Source organism: Wyeomyia smithii, chromosome 3 (assembly GCF_029784165.1).
Source record: "Wyeomyia smithii strain HCP4-BCI-WySm-NY-G18 chromosome 3, ASM2978416v1, whole genome shotgun sequence".
In the NCBI taxonomy this organism is placed as follows: domain Eukaryota; kingdom Metazoa; phylum Arthropoda; class Insecta; order Diptera; family Culicidae; genus Wyeomyia; species Wyeomyia smithii.
Window position 1 is genome coordinate 271038386 of NC_073696.1, and position 22668 is coordinate 271061053.

A 22668-nucleotide genomic window follows, 5' to 3' on the forward strand; every position below is an offset into this window, starting at 1 on the left:
CATGGCTCGTACGTATTGCAAGTTCTCTCGCTCGCATGTGGCGCACAGCACAAAACGACTGAATGAGAAACGAGCCTTGTAGCGCAAAGCGCATTGTCTCTTTTCTGTACGAGCGAGATTTCAGGAAGTCTGGTCCCAACTGCTTGCAGTTAAGGCAATGCATGACCCGCGGTACAAAAAGTCTAACAGGTAGACGAACCCAGTTCACTTAGATATGGCTAGGCAACGCAGACCCGGCGAAAGTCACACGAAACGAGTCCGATGGATTATACTTTTTGACACCTTCGTTAAGCGATACAGAACTCAATCGTTCACAGTCTAGTATCTTCCTTTTTTTTAGGGAGGCGTCTTTAAAACGGCCAACGCCGAAATTCAACAGGTCTTCCACTGTCAGACCAGCTTCTGTGACCACACCGTCGATCTCCACGACGCGGGCAGGGACGTATACGCGTTGAAAGCTCGCAACCAGCAATCTCATTTGCTTGTTTCATGGTTGGGGCAGAAACACGCAATTCATTTGGGCGAACTTTTAAAATTTCCTTAACTGTCGGATAATGCTTTACCAGATCCCGTTGGGCCTAAGGAATACTACATACGGCCCAGACGAATCCTCTGGGTAAATCTTAACTCTTTTGGCCTTTTTCTGCAAGCCGGGTATATTTTTCATAGGTACCTTGTAAGCTGTACCATCAGATCGAGGAACTCCTCCGTATTCTTTTCAGAGTTGGATGGGCTTAGGCCCACGTCCATATCCATCGCGTGAATCGTCCACCAAAGAATGGAAGAATGAATAAAAAAAAGAAAGAACAAAAAAACTACTCAGCTGTTCTAAGCACCGAGGCACACGCCGCACGGCACAACACCTTCGAGAAAGCAGCGCACGCCCACCCATGATTCTTCTTCACCTTCGGCCTCCTCGCCCTTGTTGCAATGAGTATCCACCGGAGCCGGTCCTCTGTAACGCACAGCACTCCAACACCAAAACGATGCGGCAGCTGTCGGCAATAATCGCAAAAAAATACCTCCTGCGCAGTTTGATTGTTTCCGAGGCAGCAACAACGGGATCAGTTAACCAATTCTAGTCGTCCAAATGTCTGATAAACCGGTTATTGTCTGTATTTGTTTCATATCGATTATGTTATCTTAAAAATATAGGTAAAATGTAATGAAAAGATTTATCGAACGTTTTTATTTATATTCTGCTCGAAGAATGAGTTTCACGAGGAGCGAATAATGTTTTCTTTATAGTAGTTTTGCATAATAAAAAAAACTCTACTCAGCTCCTATTTTCTAGTCCAAATTTTTCGAATGCTCAGAATGCCTCCATTCTACCTTAACTAATACAGTCAGTTTTTAAATGTATTTTCTTCAACAATCGATTGTAACATTAGTTATTATTAGCTCTGAACAAGGCCAAATACCATCCAATATGGGTATTTTCTGAATCGATATGATGCCTAGAGATCGGAAATCCACCCTAGACGCCATTTTGAAATTCAAGAGGGTGACCTCCGGTCAAAAGAATATTTTCAACTTTCAATAAATTAGCCGAAAACTGAAGCTCAACGAGTTAAGTGTTGCCGAGGTAGAGAAAGATTGACCAGAGTCGAAGTCGCTTCATGTTCGACGTGGAATGCCGGGGAAGGAATGCCAAGACCTGATAAGTGATTTAGGAGATTGCTATGAATCTCACCTCACGTTGAAAACGAGGAAAATCTCACGTACAGAGGCGTGCAAATCGATTGTACTGTGCTGTGCTTGCTATGATTGTCACTTCAGCTTAGTTTTAGTAGGAATGGGAATAGACGCCATATTATTTTTTCTGGAGCTACGATACAAGCTAATAGGTGACGAAATTAGAACAACGGTTGGAAGCTCGGCGGGTGGAACTGTAGATTGCTGAACGTCCCGAGTCATAACTGGATTCGAATTAGCTGGAACCCTACACCTTCGTCATCCTTGCGCTTCAGGAACGAAAATTTGTGGACGCTTGGCACAGAACTACCGGAGCGGTGGCATCACCAACGAGCTAAAAATCCTAGCGTCCTATCGTCCTAGTAACGTGCTGTTATACTCAGATAAAATAGATCGTGCGCATCGTTCACGGTTACGGAATAAAATTTGACGACAAATCCAACCAAATGATCTTCACTTCAAAGCGAAAAAAAAAAAAACAAACAGACCACTCAACCAAAATGAACCTCACCGAAACATTTTTTCACTGGCACTGACCGATGCCTTGACAATCTTCGTTAACTGATAAACTGATTTTGTTGTCTTGCTTTCATCGCATGAAATATAATGAGGTGTTTTGACAGTTCACTTCCATGCAAAAAGCGGGAAGGGAGAACTCTGAAAGGATTGTAAAAAATAACGTTTATGGATGCTTTTTTCTCACTTTCACTCAAGAGTGTCAACAAATATCAACCCTGGTGGCAGGTGATCACGAACAGTTGGTGTGGGTCGAGAATAAAAGACTGTCTCTACTACCACACCATCCTCTACGCATCCTGCTCTCACGATGGAAGACCAATTGTCGAGGGAGCTGGAGAAACTCTACGACAGCTGCTCGCGTCGAAACTTAAACATCGTCATCGTGAACTTGAACGTTCAGATCGGAAGGAACAGTCGTACAAACCAATGATATATAGCCTGCACACCGATAGAAACGACAACGGTCAGCGATGCGTTAACTTTGCAGCTTTCCGAGAGTCCTAATTAGGTACCTTCTTTCCTTGCAAAGAAATCCAAAAAGCTGCTTGAAGATCACCACCCAGCGTACAAACGCACAAACTAAGGTTTTCCAACGTATTACCAACATATTCAACAATCGCGGTGCAGATATCAACTTAGAACTAGTTGCCTGTGCCTCCCGAAGACGACTGGTGCAGGGTTCGCACAGCTATCAGGAAACCCGTACCGGCGACACCAGTAGTGGAGGCGTCGATCGGCAGAAAATACTGGTAATACGGGAAATGCGAGGCAGCGGTGAATGAGAAGAACTGGACCTAGGCGATATACCTGGGTATGCCGACGAGGGAAAACAAGACCAAGTACAAACGGGCACAGAACGACGTGACCACGATTCTTAGACGGCACGACAATGGTTTCCGGCATAAACTGACGCGATTCTTGTGTTACTTGTGTGCTTCGGGAATACTCTCGAGCAAAGTTGCTGATTATCACAACCATTCATGAATCATCATTGTCGCTGCTCAATAGTGACTTGGTACAACACTGCCCATAAAAGCATAAGAGTCCCATGTGGAAATGTTAACAATTGAGAAAATTGGAAATGAAGTTCTAATCTTGAATTGAAGGCAAATATCTATGATTTGACTAAAAGTATGTTTCATTCAACTGTATGTTCATGAGGTGAAACATTATATATTTCCATGATTTCTAAGAACTTTTGCATGAATTTTAGGTTTGGAAATAAATGATGGGACTCGTTTGCCTTTATTTTTTTTTACACAAAAAATAAAAAAAAAACATATCAGTCTCCAGGCATTCTAAGTCTACCAAGGCATTTATTTTTAATCCTTATAGTGTCTGTCATGTGAACAGGTCATTCAATCAAACATTTTTTTAAACGGCCGCATTGGATCATACGAATTGCAATATAGCGATTTGGTTTTAACGGATCGTAACATGGACCGGTGCATGTTATTTACCAGAAAGCAACTAAAGCTGATAGACGAAAGCTCGTTCGACATAGAGTGTACAATAAAACTCCCTAAGAGTCCACGCGGAATCAGTGCAGACCGTAAGGCCACACTCCTGAACACTTTATTTCCACTCATCCCAGATGCTACGAAGGATATACTCAGGTTGGGACTCGTATGTTTTTATTTTCAATATTGGACAGGCAAGGTTTGATATTTTTCCAGTATTTTTCAGTACAAACTTTCAAATTTTATCAAGACATACGAAAATTTGAACAAAATTAGATACATCGACAGCATGAACTACAATTTGCATAAACGTCATATGGGACTTGTATGCTTTCATGGGCAGTATAGCTGCAGGCTATCGCATCATCAAGTGCGAATAGCAATGCTCAATGAACTGTTTGGGTGTATTCTATTCTTCACTTCTTCTCCTGCTATTGTATGAGTCACCACATTCGACCAGCAGAGAAAAAGCTACTCACCAGCAATTCGACTCACAGCAGAATGAAGCAAACGAATCTAACGAAGCGAAGCGGGAAAGACCAATGACGTTTATGAAGGACGTTGGAAACACGTTGGTTTTGGTGAGAAGAGAAGCGTACAGGACCCAAACACACCCGTCGCCACATAGGGTGGGCAAGCGAATTCATTGTAATCGGATAGGGCGTTTGATACATCTGAGAAGGGATGTATTCTTGACAGCTCAAATTTTGCGGCATATAGTTTAAGGAATTACTTTAGGTGTTCTCACGTATTGATTGATATTTTTTTTTATATTTATGTCTGTTGTTTTTATGTTTATGTTTTTCCCAAGTAACACACAAAACATGTTAGAAAATAAGTAACAACAAAAGTAGTCATATAAGTGTACTACAAGCGCAATTGAAAACTGGTGTTATTAAATTGTGTTTGAAGTTGTTTTTCATCAGTAATACAACCGCATTTCGAAAACAAGCTCGTCAAACAAAGCGGGTCAAAACGCGCCATCAAAAGATAAACAAAACGCTTGCAGTGTAACCAATATCACTTCAGATTTTTGTTATTGTATACCTATCTAACAACGTTTTCTAGTTTTGTTAGATTTTATATCCATACTAGCTGACCCGGCAAACTTCGTCCCGCCTATTTTTGTGTTTAATTTAATGATTTTCAACATTCCAAATTCATTGATTTCTTGCGATTTGTTTATATCGTTTGAAATAATTGATTTTATCGGAATGACAACATCCACGTTTTCTGCCTTTAGTACATGACCTCTCCGGAAATACTCATATTGGGTGGTATTCAGTTATTTTCTTTGTTTTTCAAAAACTGAAAGTGGTCATCTTCGAATTCAAGATGGTGTCCAGGGTCAATGCTTGGCTTCTATACATCATTTCGATTACGGAAATATTTATATGTAGTTGTATTCGGCTGTTTTCCAGAAGTTGCCATCTTACAATTCAAAATGGTGCCTGAGGTCAATTTTTAGCTTTATGTATCATTCTGGTTAAAGAAACGCTCATATTGGGTGGTATTTGGTCACTTTAGGCTATTTTTCAGAAACCGGAAGTCACCGACCTGGATTTTAAAATGGCATTTGGAGGCAAATTCTGGCCCCTGAGCGTCATTCTGGTTCAAGAAACACCCATAATAGGTATTATTTAGTGATACTCGGCTGTTTTCCAGAAACCGGAAGTCACCATCGTAAAATTCAAAATGGTGTCTGTGGTCGATTCTAGCTCCTGTGTATCATTCTGGTATCGAAGCATCTCATATTGGATAAAAATCGGCCATTTTTGGCTGTTTTTCAGAGAGCGGAAGTCGCCATCTTGGATTTCAAAATTGTATTTGGAGACAATTTCTGGTCTTTGAGCGTCATTCTGGTTAAAGAAACAGTCATATTGGGTGGTATTTGGTCATTTTCGGCTATTTTCCAGAAACCGTAAGTCGCCATCTTGTATTTCAAAATGACATTTTGTAACAATTCCTGACCCCTTAGCATCATTCTGGTTAAAGAAACACCCATATTTGGTTATTTTTGGTTCATTTTCAGCAGTTTTCCAGTCACCCAAAGTTGCCATATCACAACTCAAAATGTTGTCTGAGGTCGATTTGTGGTTTCAATGCATCATCACGATTTCGCAAATACCTATACTGGGTGGTATTTGGTCATATCCCGCTGTTTTTCAGAAACCGGAAGTCACCATCTTTGATTTGAAAATGATATTTGAAGACATTTTACGGATAGAAACCGGAAGTTTCCATCTTAAATTTAACAATGGCGTCTGGAGTCGAAAATTTTTCTTGCTCTCAGAAACCTCAACATATCAAATTTGGTTCCATTTGCTTGATTATTTCTCGAGATGTGCAGAAATTTGTGTGGAACCCCTCCTTTCAGAAGAAGGACATGCCCAATTTGGTTCTTTTTGGTGGATTGGTTCTCGAGCTGTGCGAAATTTATGTTTCTTTTGTATGGGACCCCTCCCTTCAAAATGGGGTGGGGCGTCAATTTGTAATGGATATATTTGATACCCCTAAAAAAATCCACCTGCCCAATTTGGTTCCATTTACTTGGTTAGTTTCGAGATGTGCATGAATTTGTGTTTCATTTGTATGGAACCCCTCCCTTTTAGTAGAGGGAGGGGAGTCAAACTACTATGGATTTATTTTTTACACCTAAAAACATCCACCTGCCAAATTTGGTTCCATTTGCTTGGTTTGTTTTCGAGATGTGCATGAATTTGTGTTTCATTTGTATGGGACCCCTCCCTTCCAGAAAAGAGAGGGGTGTCAAACCATTATGGATATATTTGTTACCCCTAAAAACATCCTCCTGCCAAATTTGGTTTCATTTGCTTGGTTTGTTTTCGAGATGTGCATGAATTTGTGTTTCATTTGTATGGGACCCATCCCTTCCAGAAGAGGGAGGGGTGTCAAACCATTATGGATATATTTGCTACCCCTAAAAACATCCACCTGCCAAATTTGGTTCCATTTGCTTGGTTTGTTTTTGAGATGTGCATGAATTTGTGTTTCATTTGTATGAGATCCCTCCCTTCCAGAAGAGGGAGGGGTCTCGAATTACCTTAGTCACCTTTTCGGCCCCTAAAACCCCTATATACAAAATTTCACGCCGATCGGTTCAATAGTTTCCAAGCCTATATGGAACAGACAGACAGACAGACAGAGCTGCATTTTTATATGTATATATAACGTTGAAACTATGCGAAAACAATTTCAATATTCAAGCGAAAGAAACAACTCTTTTTGAAAGGTTGAATATTATTTTTTGTCATCATTTTATAATCAATTGAAATTGCCACTGATAAAAGAAATTACCGATCTAGTTGCACTGCCCAGACACAACACATTTGCGCATGCGCTGGTTAACAGTTGTCATAGCAACAGATTTGCGCATTGCCGTATTAGTACTCGAGATGTATTTTGCCACTTAATTATATCAAGTTGGCTTGCTTTCGTGCAGTTATCGGTACTTGTTCTGCTAGCCTTCATGTTTTGCGCTTTTCTGGTGATATTGATGTCATGGAATAGGTAACGTCAACTATTCTATACCAACGTGTGTTACTTGGGTTTGGAGTCAATGATTATAGGTTTCTGAATTTTAAAATGAATTTAACAAAACTGAAAACATCGACAAGGCACCGATATTTTATTGCCCCTGTGGCATCAGCCTTTTCCTCCACAACATCTTAAATTTTTTTAACGCTCCGCGGTTCATCACGATGATGAGGGATTATTCTTGTTTTATTTTTAGGCCGATTGTACATTGAAAGCGAAGTGGTGTGAAGCGAAACGTTTTTATATGTTTTTCTAATTTTGATAACCGTCGACGACTGGCAAATTCAGCCAAATTCAGACTTCCGTACGTTTGCTGTTGCCAAAAAAGCTAGCTAAGCACACTGAGTCCGAAGCTGAAGCTGAACTCAAGCTGTTGCGGAATACATTAGCTCGAGGTAAATTGTTTCATTCCTCTTGCCGAGCACAAATTACAACTGGTCCTTCTAAGGGCCACAAACACGTTCCTGAAGAAATTCCTACCTTGCAAATTATGAAATGTATGATTGCAGTTCTATATTTACTCCAAACGATTAGCAAGTGGTGCTGAAAGTCTTCGAAATAGAAATGTTTTTCACTAAATGTAGTCATATTGTGATTTTGAGTTTCTTTGATTTTACAATTCTGTAATTGGGCCATTGAGTTAATAGGTAAAACAGCTTAAACCGTTATTTCATGAAGCGACACAATTCGGAAAAATCCTTTGATAATTCAGTTAAAAGAAATGCTGCAAGAGCTAACCAGAAAACGAGAATTATTCCACGTCTTATGCAAATGATAATTTTCAATGAATCTGAATTATTGCGACAACACCAATGACACCTCATAGCGCCCCCAAAATCATATATTTCAAGGCGTTAAGGTGAAACGGGATTGTGGCCTTTTCCTATACAATTTTGAGGTTAGAGTTCTTTTTACTTCTGTATTTTGATCGTAAAAAATTCGGCTTCCACTAAATAAACAGCACTCAAATTGCTACTTCAGGCATGCAACAGTGGTGAAAACAATTGATCAAAGTTTCATGTACGTAGTCTTCATAAATCAAGAAAAAATTAGATTGCAAACTTCGAGTTGATCGCGACCACGTCCCGTTTCACCTTAAACAGTATGGGAAGAACTGAATTTTGCTTTGAAAAAAGAAACTGAAACGTTTTGGGGAGTACTAGAACGCTATAAAGCACCATTGGTGTGTCACAAAAGTGACACGCCAATGATACTCCAAAGAGCCTGAAAATTATTCAAAGTTTTGCTGATAATACGGGATGATTCGAGTTTTCTTATTATATCTTCACACTTCAAGCAAATAAACAACTCATATGACTAGTGAACACTGATTACCAGCACACGCAAAAGCTGAAAGCAAACGCATCCGATCCGGCTAGAATCACATGCATGTCCGGACATGTTCACTAGTGCTGAAGACATGCCTGTATAACGGTGCTTTCTACACAGACTCAAGATCCAAAATCCAGCGCTGTGGAAGATGATCTCCAATAACCATAAAACATATATTTAAAATCGCCGCCTGCTGCGCTGCGATTTTCTGCAGCTCTGCTTGCTGCTTGCCGATCCAGTTTCCAGCTAGGACAGGACGTGACAAGTTGCTTCTAGCGTTTTTCAAGCTATATAAATAAATTACGTAACGCGAAAATGCCCAATTTTTGAACCCTTACCCCCTCATATTTAACGAAACGTACCGCCAACTCCTACCCTCCATAAAAATTACGTAACGCTGTAGTCGAATTTGCTTGATAAAAATGCTCGTTATTGGAGAGTTTTTCCAGAGATTTTTTGTTACGTAACGCTGAACTTACCCCCCCCCCTCCCCTATGCAACAAATCGTAACGCTCAAGGATACCCCCTCCCCATTATGAGCGTTACGTAATTTATGAATGCCGTCTAATTAATCTATTTGATAGTGGTTGCTCAATGAATCTTGAATTGATCTAAACAAAATCGACCAATCAGAGAGGGCTTCCACTTTGACTTTGGGTGGTTTTTGGTTTCTCTTGTTACGTCCTGTCCAAGGTTTCCAAGAAAATCATCACATGAAAACATTTATCGGATAGACAATGAAGACTAAGTTTATGATGCTTGATAACTTTTATACGTGACTTAAGTATTGACGTATTAGTTATGCTGCAATAGTAATTACGCTTCTCTTGTTTCAATAATAAACATGTAAATATTTCAATTATATCAGGCCCCATTTCAGTAATTTTGCATTATACATTACCGCAACATTTACACATTACAGGAATAACAAAAACGGTGTTTCAAGCGGTATTAATAGTACATCGATGCGGAAATCGTTTGCTACTGTAAATTTTTTAACTAATCTAACCCATTAATATTCATCAGCAATCTGACAGTGGATAGCACATGCTGTTGGGTTCACACCGGTGATCAATCAATCATTCACATCCAGTTGCGAAGTAGTGCCTGGGGATTTGGAATAACCCACCCGCGTATCATGTTTGGTACGCATTCAAAAATTGCCCATATTAATCCAATATTAATTCATTTCTATTTCGAAACCTCCCCGTAAGTTTCAAACTATTCGCCATGAACGGGGAAAACGGGGAATCTTCACTCGTGATGGCGGAAGTTGATGAATAATTCAGCAAACCGAAAGCGGTCCTATTCGAAAGTACCCCGAGCACGGCTCCCGACACCGCTGAGCCGATCCAGCAGGAGGACAGCGGAAATTTGAGCTGCAAGCTGCGCCACTAGGAAAAACCGAGTTGCGGATGTGTTGTGTACTGTGTGTACATTTTGCCCCATTATGGCCACCGATGGAACCGAACGAATTGCCGAACATCGCCATAGAGGGAAGCAGCAAACAAAGACCTTTAGTTGAAAATCGGATCCCAAATCACACAAGTGTCGTAAATAATATTCTGCTTTTGTGTGCTTGGCGCTCGGTTGGAGCCACTGTCACTGGCGTTGGCATGCGTGTAAACAAATTCTATGCAATTTAGTAGTTGTTTGCCGGGACCGGGATCAGTCTGTGACGCGGGTGGACGTTATTGTTGAGGGACGGGAGAATCCCCCGGGGATTCCTTTCGGTCTGATGGGGAGGGCTGGCATGCATCATAATACTCACCAGCTATCATGGCCGTATGGACGAGGGGGTTCGAATGACAACCCCGTCTTCTAAATCCAGAGCACGGCTGTGCCAGCCTTGGCTGGGAAGAGTTTGCTTATCCAAATTGGAATGCTTCGTCTTGGCATTTTCCTTGCGGGAATGACGTTTGGATGTGGTCAAGCTTGTCTAAATATCCTGCACTGCACTATGATAGTCCTGGCATATCCTGCTGTGGACGGGAAAAGGTTAGGAAAAATGACACCCAATCAACGCCACGGTCGTAAATCATGGCGACTTGCGGTATCGTCCTGCTGCAGCTGCTTTGTACCGCAATTCTCTGCATGATAAGTAAATGTAGAAAAAAATCACGATGAACAACATTGGCTCGTTTCTGAATGATTAGCTCAAAGAAAGCATGAAAACTGCAAGACGACAAAAATATGGCCGAGTCTTAAATAACACAGACAGTGTAAACAAGAAGCTGGACTGAAAGTACATAGTCAAACCACTTTCAACTTTAAAATTTTGATCTATTTTAAATTGTTTTTATCCAAGTAAAAACTACTAAGAAATAGAACAATCGAACCCTCAACACCAAACGAATACGATCAGTATGCAAACCTTCGCGCCACCGCTACCAGCTTCCGAGTCATGTCAGCTGCACGACTGAAAATCGCACACACGTCAGCCAAGCTGCGGCAGCAGGTTGGAAAATCCTAGTGAAAGCACAAAACAGGAAGACGAGGGCGCGAGGAAGGTGAACAAAAAACCAGTTGATTCATTACAGTTTTCTTTAATCACAAGTTTTCTTCGTTTCTTCCGTCCACACAGGTCGAACCGAGTTCTTATGAACAGCATCACTCCCTCCCGTCTAATGTTGGGCGCCAGCATGTATGTGCCCAGGCGATATTATCGGATGACGAGCCAAACCCGACGAAGGCAAACACGGGTTGGTTTATGGATTGTTGAAATGAATCAGTAAGACAATGGCATAAAATCTCGGTCTTGGGTTTTTTTTCTGTTCTGTTGCTTCTACTCCATTGCTTGCCACTTGATTCATCGCCCGAACTCTGTGGGATATAGCGGGTTGTGCTATCGGAAGCGACAGACGGATAATGAATTGTGGATTTATCTGTGCTGTGATTAAAGGGGTGTGATTTTACTAAGTGAATTGGAGAACAGGTAGCTTCCCACCAAATTGAGAGTAATTTTAACAATCCAGCCAATTTTGCTTAAAAACCGCAAAACTCTTCTATCTTTTTGTTTCAAATAATTTAAGAAGCAAAACACTGAAATTTAAAGGCCCAAAATGTAAGGATATAAATATTGAATGTCGAAGCGCTTAAAACAGATATCAAAAGTCTGAAGTCAAACGTCATTAGTCAGAAGTCATATGTCATAAGTTATAAGTAATACGTCATATGTCATAAGTCATAAGTCATTAGTCATTAGTCATCAGTTATTGGTAATATGTCATACGTGATAAACCATAGGTGATGAGTAATAAGTCATAAATAATAACTCAGGTGTCGAATATCTAATCAAAAATGTTGAAACTCGAAGTATGAGCAATAAGTAAAGGCAAATAATGAAAAGTGCAATGCGGCAGTGAAGAACAAAACGAAATATCGAAAGTTAAATAGTTCTTGTGTTAAACGATTTTATTAACGAGAATTGTTTTGTAAATTCAGTTTCGCGAAGTGAAAGCGACACATTTTTACTAATTTTCGCATTGTCTGAATATTACCACTATTAGAAACACGAGTAAATTTCTTCATCGCAAAACTCCATTAAACCCACCTTGTTACGAGCCTTGCGCATCCACCCCCACAACGCACGACGCTTGTAGCGTTCCAAAACCACCCTCACCAAAGCATTCGGGCAGCCCCTTGTGGCACAATTCGAGTCACCCCACATCATCAGCTGCGGATGTTGCGCCCGTGTGTGCGTGTCCGAAGAGCACAATTTTACAGCCACACAACTTGAAAGCACAGCGTGTTTCCCACGCACACAACCATCAAAACTGACTGAACGGTCGGTGGTCGGCAAACTAGCGGAATGTTGAAAACAAAACGTCAAATGTCCACTCTCTCTCTCTCGTCTCTCTCGCGCGGTGTAGCATGCGTACGCGGTGCGGTGCAGCGCCGCGCCGGCAGATACCAGAGCGTGAGCGCGAGAGTGGTCGCCATCGCCGCGATCGACCGTTTTCTGGCAAAAAAAGCAGTGCTTGTTCTCCAGTTGCACACAGTGGTTGTGCTGTTTCTCGTGTGTGCTTTGGAAAGACGGTACCATTCGCGGGAGTCGGAACATTGGCCACCGCTGTTGCAGAAACGCGTGCTCCTTGTTCCTGAAGTTGGCGCGGGCGGGTGGAATCGCTCGCTCTCACGTGTCATTTCGGTGAAGAGAGGATTTAATAGTGCGATTCAATTGCTCTCATCGTCGTCGTCGCCGTCGTTTGGCAATTGTGTGTTTTCTTCGTGATTGTGGTGGTAGTCATTGCTGGTTGATTACAAATGCCGATTGTCACGGTTCAGTGAATTACGTTTAGGCACTACGACGGTCGCGGTTGTGCCTTTCTTGTGCTTTGTTGAAGAAATTGGTTTGAGTGTTGAAGAATTTGAGTCCAACGAAAGTGTAAACAATTATCATCGTTTATCAAAGTCAAACAGTTCAGTGATGCGAAAAGATTAACCCGAAACAGAGACTGGATGTTTTCCGAGATGAAATAAGCAAAATTGCGTGGTTTTATTGTGATATTCTAGCGAGTGTGATCTCGTGGGGGGAAGGAAGAACGCGTGCAGCAGCAACGAGGCAGGCACATGCCAAGAGAGTTCGGAGTGAGAGAGGAAGCTCATCTGCGAGCCGGTACAGCGTGAGTGAGCAGAAGTTTTGCTCCTTGCTGGTCGATGACAGGAGCGAAGCAGGCACTGCAAATAAATAGGCAAATCTCGTGTGTGGGGGAATTTTGTGTGCGGTGTGTGACCCAGCCTTCCTACAGCCTGGCTTTCAGGCCTTTTGCAGAGGAAAAAGATAAACCGAATTGGTTCGGACGGAACGCGTTCAGTGAAGTTTTTGTGACGTATTTATTTGTGGAAAAGCTGTGCATTTGGTTTATGGTGAATCTGTGGGCTTATCGGTGTACCGTCGCAGGTGACAAGAAGTAGGCTCCAGTAGAATTGTCAGCCACTCTGACCAGGAAAGAAAAGGTAGATTCGTAACTTTTTCATCGGTTTTGTGTCCTTCTCGCTCAGTGTGCTGTGTCCTTAAAGGAATTCAAGTTCCGAGGTTGGTAAAGAATTATTGATCTGGCCTGACCCGCCTGTCGAGGACAGTCAGTGAAAGATTGTCGTGTGTTCGTTCGTAAAATAATAAAAAAAGTGCAAAGGTTCGTGTGTTCTCCTCGTCGAAGCAGCAAACCGTTTTTCAGATTATCGATCTCGAAAGGACCTGACATCTATCCATATGGATTAGAGAGAGGCCGTTGTTTCACGTGGATTTGCGAGGAAATGTAAGTACCCCAACCCATAGAACTGCATCGGAATGTGTGATGATTGGAATCTGGCCGGTTCACGGGTGTAATCGGCCTACATTGGTGGGACACAGGCTAAAGGATTGCCAAATTTAATTAAAACATGAACCACGATCCGGATTGTGCCAGAGCAGCGCTGGGTGGTGAATGAGGACAATGTTATCAGCAGACCGTATCCTCATTCAGCTCAGACAGACCGGCTGACTTCTCTGGTGGGGCTGGACCTTCACTTATGTTCAGGAATGCCAGTCTGAGTGGTTGTGGAATGGAATTCCTGTGCATTCCATTCTGCTGCCGTAGTTGCGACGTTTATTTCCCTTGGCGACGACAACCGCTGAGCTGCCGTTGCTGCAGGCTGTAATCGATGTTGGAATCATACTTGTTTTCTCTCCTCTTTCTAGTTTTCCTTCTCTCGCTCTCTCATTCTTGCTCTTTTTTGTGTGAAGCAATTTTTTGTGTTATTACCTTTCGGTTTGTTTATTTCAGCGTAGTTCTCACTGGTGGGTGCGTATTGAAAGCGCACTGCTTATGCGCTTGTGTTGGTAGATAGTACCACCCTTCACCCCAACCCCCTCTCAACAACCAAACGGTTCGCTGCGTGTTTTTGATAGCTCTGCCGCAGCTTGAACTGGTCGTGATAATCAACTGAAACGCGACAATTTTGCACTTGAAAATGGTTTAAATTCATGGAGTGTTGTTAAGTCAACCAAATGTTTACTTTTCACTTTATATTTCATATGTAGGTATGTAATGTTCTGAAAAAATAAAAAAAATATATAAGTACAAGTTTTTCGCCTTAAAACCACAAGCTTTTGAAGTAATGCAGTACTAAATTGTGGAAAATTTCAAATTTTTTCCCCTTTAGTTTTGTGATTCTATGAGACTTGGATAAAAAATGAACTCTAGTTGCTATAAAAAGTTCTTTTTGCCTCAGTTAAGGCCTTCGAATAATTTGCTTTTGAAATCTTTGAATAAGCATCAGCAAATCTCAAATTTTTCCGCGAAAAATTCTCAATGAACACTCAATTGTGTTTTAAGATGAAAGAGCTTGATTTTTCCTTTAATTTTTTTGTAAATTATTCGGGATGTGTATAGACTCGTTGAAATGTACTATCACAACAACAAGTTTGGATGGATTATTCATTTTTACAAGTGCCGAACAGTTCAGAGTTACTCGGCGCTCTGGCTTACGTACCTTCAAAAGGTTCGAGAAATATCGTGAATATAGATATCTGCGAGAAAATGGAGATTGCAGAGAAACCGTCAGGAACGAATAAAGTGACGTGAAAGAGAGGAAATATAGTATAACCCTGAGAAGAAACTATCTACTGGAATGGTTAGAAAGACTCATATATCTGATCTATAAGAAGGAACATAGACTTGACTGTAGCAACTATCGAGGTATGACAATTCTCAATTCCATATAAAGTTCTCTCCTGTATCCTGTTCCATAGACTGAAACTATTACAAAAAGCCTTTGTTGGTGAATACCAGCGTGATTAGATGTTCACCTTGAGACAGATCCTCGACAACTTTCGAGAACACAACTTGCAGACACATCATCTGTTCATATACTTCAAGGCGGCGTACGATTCAGTAAAGCCGACGAGTTGTTACAGTTTCACATCAAGTGTCAGAGTAGCGAGCGAAATTTCTGACGCGTTTGTGTCAATGGGTGGTCCGAAGCAAAGGGGACGGGCTCTTGAACTTACTGTTCAACGTAGTCTTGGAAGGTGCTATACGAAGGGCAGGCGTGTAGAGGAGCGACACCATCACCAGGGAAATCTCGCATGCCACTAGGCTTTGCGAACAATATCGATATTTTCGGTGTAGAGCTCTGGAGGAGGTCTTCACGGTTCCCAGAAGGGGGACTGCAAAAATTGGGTCTTCGACTGTAGAATTCTGCTATCAAGCTAGAAGTGAAGCTATTCGAAGTATACAAGCACATTGACATTGTCAAGCTGATAAAACACGGCAGGGTACAGTGGGCTGGCTACATAGCACGTATGACAGATGAGCGACCGTCAAAAATGATATTCAGAAAAGACATTGATAAAGGCCGACTACTCAGAAACAGACCCCACATACGTTAGATGTGTTATTGAAGAGGCGATTGGAGAGTAGAAGCCCTATACCGAGTTTTATGAAGGCATATTCTGGATTGAATTCGACCTTGGATCTCGATGATTTGTCGCCGTAAAAGTGAAGAAAGTGAAATCGATGAGAATTGGCACGATCTGGTCGTAAACCTAACAAACTACATCAAATATCGAATAGTTCGATGCAGAATTCGATATTACGTTTGAATTGAAGCCTACAAGTAACAATGATTGCGTGTGGTCCAGCGCGGAGAATGAGACAGCTAAAAAAACTCTTTTATGCAACAGATTTTGATTGAAAGCTTTGAGTCTTCATAAACTTTATCGAAATACGAGTTTTTGATCGGTTTAGAGAATTGATTTAATGGTTGGAACGTAATAAGTGTTCGAAGCACAGGATATTTTTAAATCTAGAGTAGGCAAAAACAAACTTTGACTTGAGTCAAAACCACCGGAAATGGCCGTGAAGGTAAAAACATAAACGAAATTTTTTCCAAGCAGGCCTAACTTACTCGAAAGACCACTTGAAACTTGAAGCGAAGTAAGTATATGTTTATCTGACCATAAATAATCGTGTTTCACTATAAAGCTGGAGAGCTAGAAAGTAGTGTACAGAAATTCTAGAAACACAGAAAACAGAGAATTGTTTATTGTTTAATTGAATATACAAACCTTCAGCTTGAAAACATACCACCAAATTTTTCAATTGAATCAACAGAGCAATTAGACAGTGTGTCACAAAATATTACTGGTAAAATAATCTAGGCATATGAGGCCAGCTGTCCCGTAAAGGAAGAACTCTGAATTTGAGATGCGCCTTGGTGGCACAAAACTCTAAGCAGACTGAGAAAAAAATCCAGACTACTTTTCAATAAAGCAAAATCTTCTGGGTAATGGGACCAATATAGAAAGACTCCTAAGCAGTAACAAGTTGAGGAAATCCAAGAGAAAGGATCATATAAATGGTCTGGGTAATATAAGAAAACCAGACGGAACTAATAGTGATGAAGATTCTCACTCCAGGGTCAACTTTAATATCTTGTAACGTTCAAAAGAACTTAGAAGTCGAGGACTGTAGGCTAATAAAAACTGCAGGTACCACTTCAAACACAGTTAATACCATTTTCACACAATCTAAAGTTGAAAGGCAATTAATTCATCTTTTTTTGTTTTTGAAGGGGCTTTGTCTAATTTGGCATTCGCCTCTGGATTAATTCATTCAAATCAAACCATTCAAGTCACCTCGAAAAGATGGCGTTTCTACTGCACTTCTTCCGGAGAACCATCACTTGCGTATTTGACAAACACAGACAGCAAGTCTAATGCTCGGGACCAAATGTTCACCCTGCGACAGATCCTCGTTGAATTTCGAGATTTCAACTTGCAGACTCATCATCTGTTCAGAAACTTCAGGGCAGCGTACGATATAGTTGAGAGAAATGAGTTATGGCGAATAATGCTCGAAGATGATTTCCCAACAAAACTAATTAGGCTGATAAGTGACACCCTTGAAGGCTCTACATCGTGTGTCAGGATAGCCGGTGAGATATCGGACCCCTTAGTGACGTTAGATGGTTTGAAGCAAGCGGATAAAACACGTCAGGTTACATTGGGCTGAGCATGTAGCAAGAATGCCAGGAGAACGACCAGCGAAGACTTTACTTAGCAGAAATCCCGATAGAGGCCGCCGACTTCGAGGTAGGCCCTGCACTCGTTGGACGTGCGCTGTCGATGAGAATGCCCGCGAAATGGGTGTTGGGGGAGATTGGAGGATAGCAGCCTAAGACCGAGTGACATGGCGACGTATTCTGGATTCGACATTGGATCGGTAATCGATCTGTCGCCGTATAAGTAAAGTAGGTGAGCTAATGCTCGAGAAAATACCCAAGATAGTCAACCCGTGTTATCTTTTTTCCTAAAGCAGGGAGAAAGGATAAATCAATTCTAAGGCGACATCCATAAATTACGTAACGGAAAAAACTCAATTTTTCGAACCCCAACCCTCATATGTAACGGAACGTAACGCCAAAACCTACCCCCTCATAAAAATTACGTAACGCTGTAGAAGGATTTGCTTGATAAAAATGCTCGGTTTTGGTAAGAATCTCCAGAGATTTTTTGTTACGAAACGCTGGACTCATCTCCCTCCTACCCTGTGCAACAAATCATAACAGGACTTGAAGACACCTCCCCGCACGATACTCTCAGGTCCCGAGGGAGACAACCCAATATGCCAGTCCGTAATATCTTGGCCCAGCAGCGGAACATATTCAATATGCTGCTTACCTATGGCGATGGAAAACCATCAAACAACAAATCAGTACTTTTAATGCAAAATATTCTAGCTTTAAGTTAGATTTAGTTTCAGCTCGTAGTCGGCAGCGAGGATAAAAAATTTGCTTTTAGTTATTAAGATACTTTAGAAAGTAAGCTATCAGATATAATTGGCGCCGTTAAACATTAAATTGTATTTGTGCCGTGTCAAATAAATTATAGATGAAGAAAAAAAAAGACACCTCCACAAACAGTATGAAAACGTTAGGAATAATAATTGGCAATTTTCTTCACTGAACTGTGAATTTCTTAAAAATCAATTTAAAGATTACATGATCTAAATAAAATGGTCTTCAATCTAATTCAAAATTTTGAAAAAATGTTTCTGCAGGATGATCAAAAACGTAAATCTCCTAAGGAATATCATGGAAATGTTCCAATAGTAACAGGTAAACCTGAAACTCCTGAAAGATCACACAAAAGAGGCAGAGAGAAGCGACAACAAATTTCAAATCTTGTTTATTGTTGATTTTTTTAATTTTATTTTACTCAATCCACATGTCTTTGGCATAATTGGTTGATGATAATGCAAAATGCAAAATACAAAATGCACAATTGAAAATAATGCCAAAAATAAATTTAAATGTGGTCAAGAGAAGCAACAACAAGAAAAATATCTCAATTGAACCAATGAATCCAAATGCCACAATAATGATTATGTTGGATTTTCGAGACCTTAATAAAAATCCTTACACTTCAACATACTCCAACCCAAGTGGAGTGCAGTAAAACATAGTCTCGTCTATGGCTGTGCAGGATGATTTAAATATAATCCAGCTTTCACGTTTTGTCTCCACAAGGTGCGGAGCAAAGTTAGCAGAAAGTCTTATGTTTAGAATGTTTTGACAAGTAGAATTCACCTAAACCTGAAAGAACCTTTCTAATAGCATACCATCCTGCACTATTACAATGGTGCACCTCGTGTGGCACCCAACAGAGACCCCGGGATGGCATTTTATATTTCATACATTTATTGCGTTACTCGGAGACTCCGTCTCGCTAGGTAGGTGCCACCACATCCAACTGCTGAACAACGATCGCATTGATTATGAGGGTGTGCTCTGGCCCCAAAGCAGAGGGAGAACTAAACTTGCTGCTCACTGCTGCGCTGAAAAGTACTGACAAAACAAAAAAGCGATAGCCTAGAAAAATGCAACAGCCATCATCAGCGCAGATAGGAAAGCAAAAAAATAATAATAATGCAGAACCCGACCACCAACGCGCGACTCGCTTCGACTTCGACTCTGTGTCTGTCTGACCCCACAATGAGCCATCGGTGCATGAATGAATGAATGAGTGAGAGTGGATTTGGCCTAATGGCTCAACCTCAAACCGTGTGCGGACGTGGGCTGCTGATGCGAGTTCGCTGCACCGAACGGGTTTTTCACAGAGCCACAGCTGATTTGTGTAACATCATGATTATCTCTCGGCCGTTCGGTCGGGCGGTGGCGCGCGATGGTCTGTTTATACGTGCGCGGGTCGAGTTTTCTCTTCTCCTACGGCGGCAATGTTGCTGGCCAGGAGGCAATGCCATTGTTAATCGTGTAAATATACGAGGGCAGCCACGCCACGGAATGAAACGACACGAGAAACGCAAGAGGTTTCGGTGTGCGCCATTTATATCTGCTTGTAGGCTCGGAAAATGATGCACTGATCGTTACTTATTTTTGGCGAGGAACAATACGTAAATGCTCGGGTGTTCGAGCGCCGCGCCGCTGTTGGTGCTTTCATCGACGCCGGAGAAAACGAAGCGGTAATTGCGTAATAGTTGGGCTGGGAATTCGATCAACGCGCGTGCCATTGTGTTTTCGGCCAGCCGAGACGGGCCTAGACGAAATCAAAGCCACCATCAGGGAGGTTTATTTGGGTTTGGCGTTATTTTTTGTGTTCCTTTCGTTAGAACCGCTCGTTTTGACCGGTGCTGTTCATCTGCTGAATTAGCGGGCGAGAGTTGCGATACGACGTTTTGATGATTTAAAATACTGTTGGCAGTACGAAAAATTGACTACGTACATATCTGGAAACGAGATGTTGACAACAGTGTCACGACACAGCTCGTACGTGAGAAAAGAAAATACTACAAGGTATACAGCCCTAGGGTTGTATGTAATGGTGACGTGGGAATAAATTATTGTATTTAGAATTGTAATTAGAAGGATTTTTAGTTACAAGGATTTTTAGTTACAAAGGTTACACTCAACGATATTTGTTATTATTTGTTAAGTTGAAAACAAAAGTATATCATCTAACAATGTTGAAATGTGTAACAAAGATTCTGAATAGATCCTAGTGAATCGACAAAATATTCAGAAGCATTCGCTGGCTCTTAAGCTTCTATAAATTTGTATTTTCAGAAATCTACCTTTCGATCACGATCACTGATGAATATTGAAGATAAAATGCAAAAAAAAACTTTATGACTGTTGCAAAAATGCTCAATTCTTGTTGAGTAGTTTATGTTTTTTCAAGGTAACCATATTCATGAGATAAACTTTTAATCACTATCAATGCAGCAGCATTGCAGTTTTTCCTAAAATTCTCGGAAATAGAAGTCGTGTACCACTGCAGACGACGAAAGACCAGCGGCGAGGCGACTGCTCCACATAATATGTGTATTATACTGTACGGTATTGTTGCTTTTACCAGCATGTTTTCTTTCAAGACATCAGTTTTGCTCTGACAGCAGATTTAGCAGAGCTGAATGACCCCTCAGGTTAAAGGCTCTATAATAAAAATCAATCAATCAATCAACAAGCAGGTTTAGAAATTGTTCAAGTAAAAGGCTTATTTCAAAACTTTTCGAAAGATCTTTACCTTCGAGACTTCAGATTAGTCTAAGTTCATGGAAGCAAACTTAAACTGACCTGTTGGGACGGGGAGACTCTGTCCATTTTTTTTTTAAATTGAAACAGAGAATATCACAAGGAATGGTTGGTGTCCATTCACATCGTCTGTGCTAGGAATGCTCGCGTGTGATTGGTTCATTGTTCGTATAAATTTCCTTGTAACCTTTTTTCAATTTTCACCGTTGAGCAGTGAAATAATAATGATGACTAGCGTATTAAAAAATTGTTACACGTTTTATCTATCCAACAATATATGAATTATTGATATCCATCATGTGGTTATACTGTTATTATCGTTTAAAATCTGACGTAACATTTGCAAGTTTCGTTTCCTATCTTACAGAATGCATCCCAGTATAGAAAACAAAGACTTAGTCCCACGTCAAAAATGCTAAGACGTGTAGATGATTTCACGAAAAACCAGGTTAAGAGGCGAACCCACCTAGCCAAGCCCACCGCGAAAATGGTGCGATGATGGCCATTGCATGACAAACGGCAGACCATCGCAACACTTTTTAGCTTTTCCGTTTTCTTTAAACAGGCACATTCAGGTTGGTCGGTGTTACTGCTGCTTTGAAATGTTAGTTTAACCCAAGGTAATACCGGTTTCACGTCACGTTTTGCCCACTTTTAGCCGGGAGTTTATCTGTGACGCGAATTCTTTACCATTGCGGAAGGGTTGTAGCCAGCTGTTGGGCGTTGCTGTGTAGCTTTTTGGTATTACAAACATGGCTAAAAACTGTTGTGTATTACAAAAAAATGTTCACTTTTATACCAGTATTAGCTGTAGCCTAAAACTCTCAAAAACATTATACACTAAGGTTGTTTTTTACGCGGGGGATGCGTTCCAAATTTGTATGGGCCCACGAAAACTTCTTTTTTGAGTTGCAAATATAACAAAGAAAACTGTCCTAAAACGTTAAAACCTCGTTTGAATATGATAGTGGTCAACATAGAGACCAATATTTAATGTTTTAAATTTTGAATATTTACACCAAAAATTGTGAATTTTTTTGAAAACTGATATTTGATCACTCGTGGCCTAAAACGGAAAACGTGGTTGAAATGAGGTCGATATCTTGTACCATTTTTGAGTAATAGAGGAGAGCAACCCGCGTAAAAAAAACGCGTAAAAAGCGACCTTGCTGTATTCTTGAAATTTGTAAATTTTGATAATTATTACATGTCCAATTTAACAATACAGTTTTTGTATTTTTATACCTTATGATGATGATGATGATGATGATGATTATTATTATTATTATTAACATGATTTTAATACCGTAAGGAACATTCATGAGAGCAGGGGAGCAGGTAGTCGCAATGTTACAAAGTCTTAGAGTCAGAGAAGACTTAGTTAGCAGCGGACCATTTTTGATTATCAAAGGACTCAAGTATGGGTTTATTCTCAGGTTTCTCAACACCACCTCGCTTGGTCCGAATTCATTTGTTTTCTCACGATGAGGTAAAAAACAGCGTTACATAGGGGAGGAGGAAGGGAGGTGGGTGAGATCAGCGTTGCATAACACAAAAACTCTGGAGA

General features: G+C 40.9%; 1 protein-coding gene across 19 annotated transcripts in view; it reads left to right on the plus strand.

The window, feature by feature from the left end:
• Positions 1-12553: 12553 nt before the first annotated feature.
• Positions 12554-22668, plus strand: part of LOC129730546 (uncharacterized protein CG43867) — a 461594-nt gene continuing 451479 nt past the window's right edge. For 12 of the 19 annotated variants that reach the window (XM_055689941.1, XM_055689942.1, XM_055689951.1 and 9 more), the window contains exon 1: positions 12555-13825. The gene's annotated coding sequence lies outside the window, so the exon portion shown is untranslated. Of the gene's footprint in view, positions 13826-22668 lie in introns of all 19 variants that reach the window. The other 7 variants (XM_055689944.1, XM_055689945.1, XM_055689946.1 and 4 more) reach the window with 2 other exon arrangements.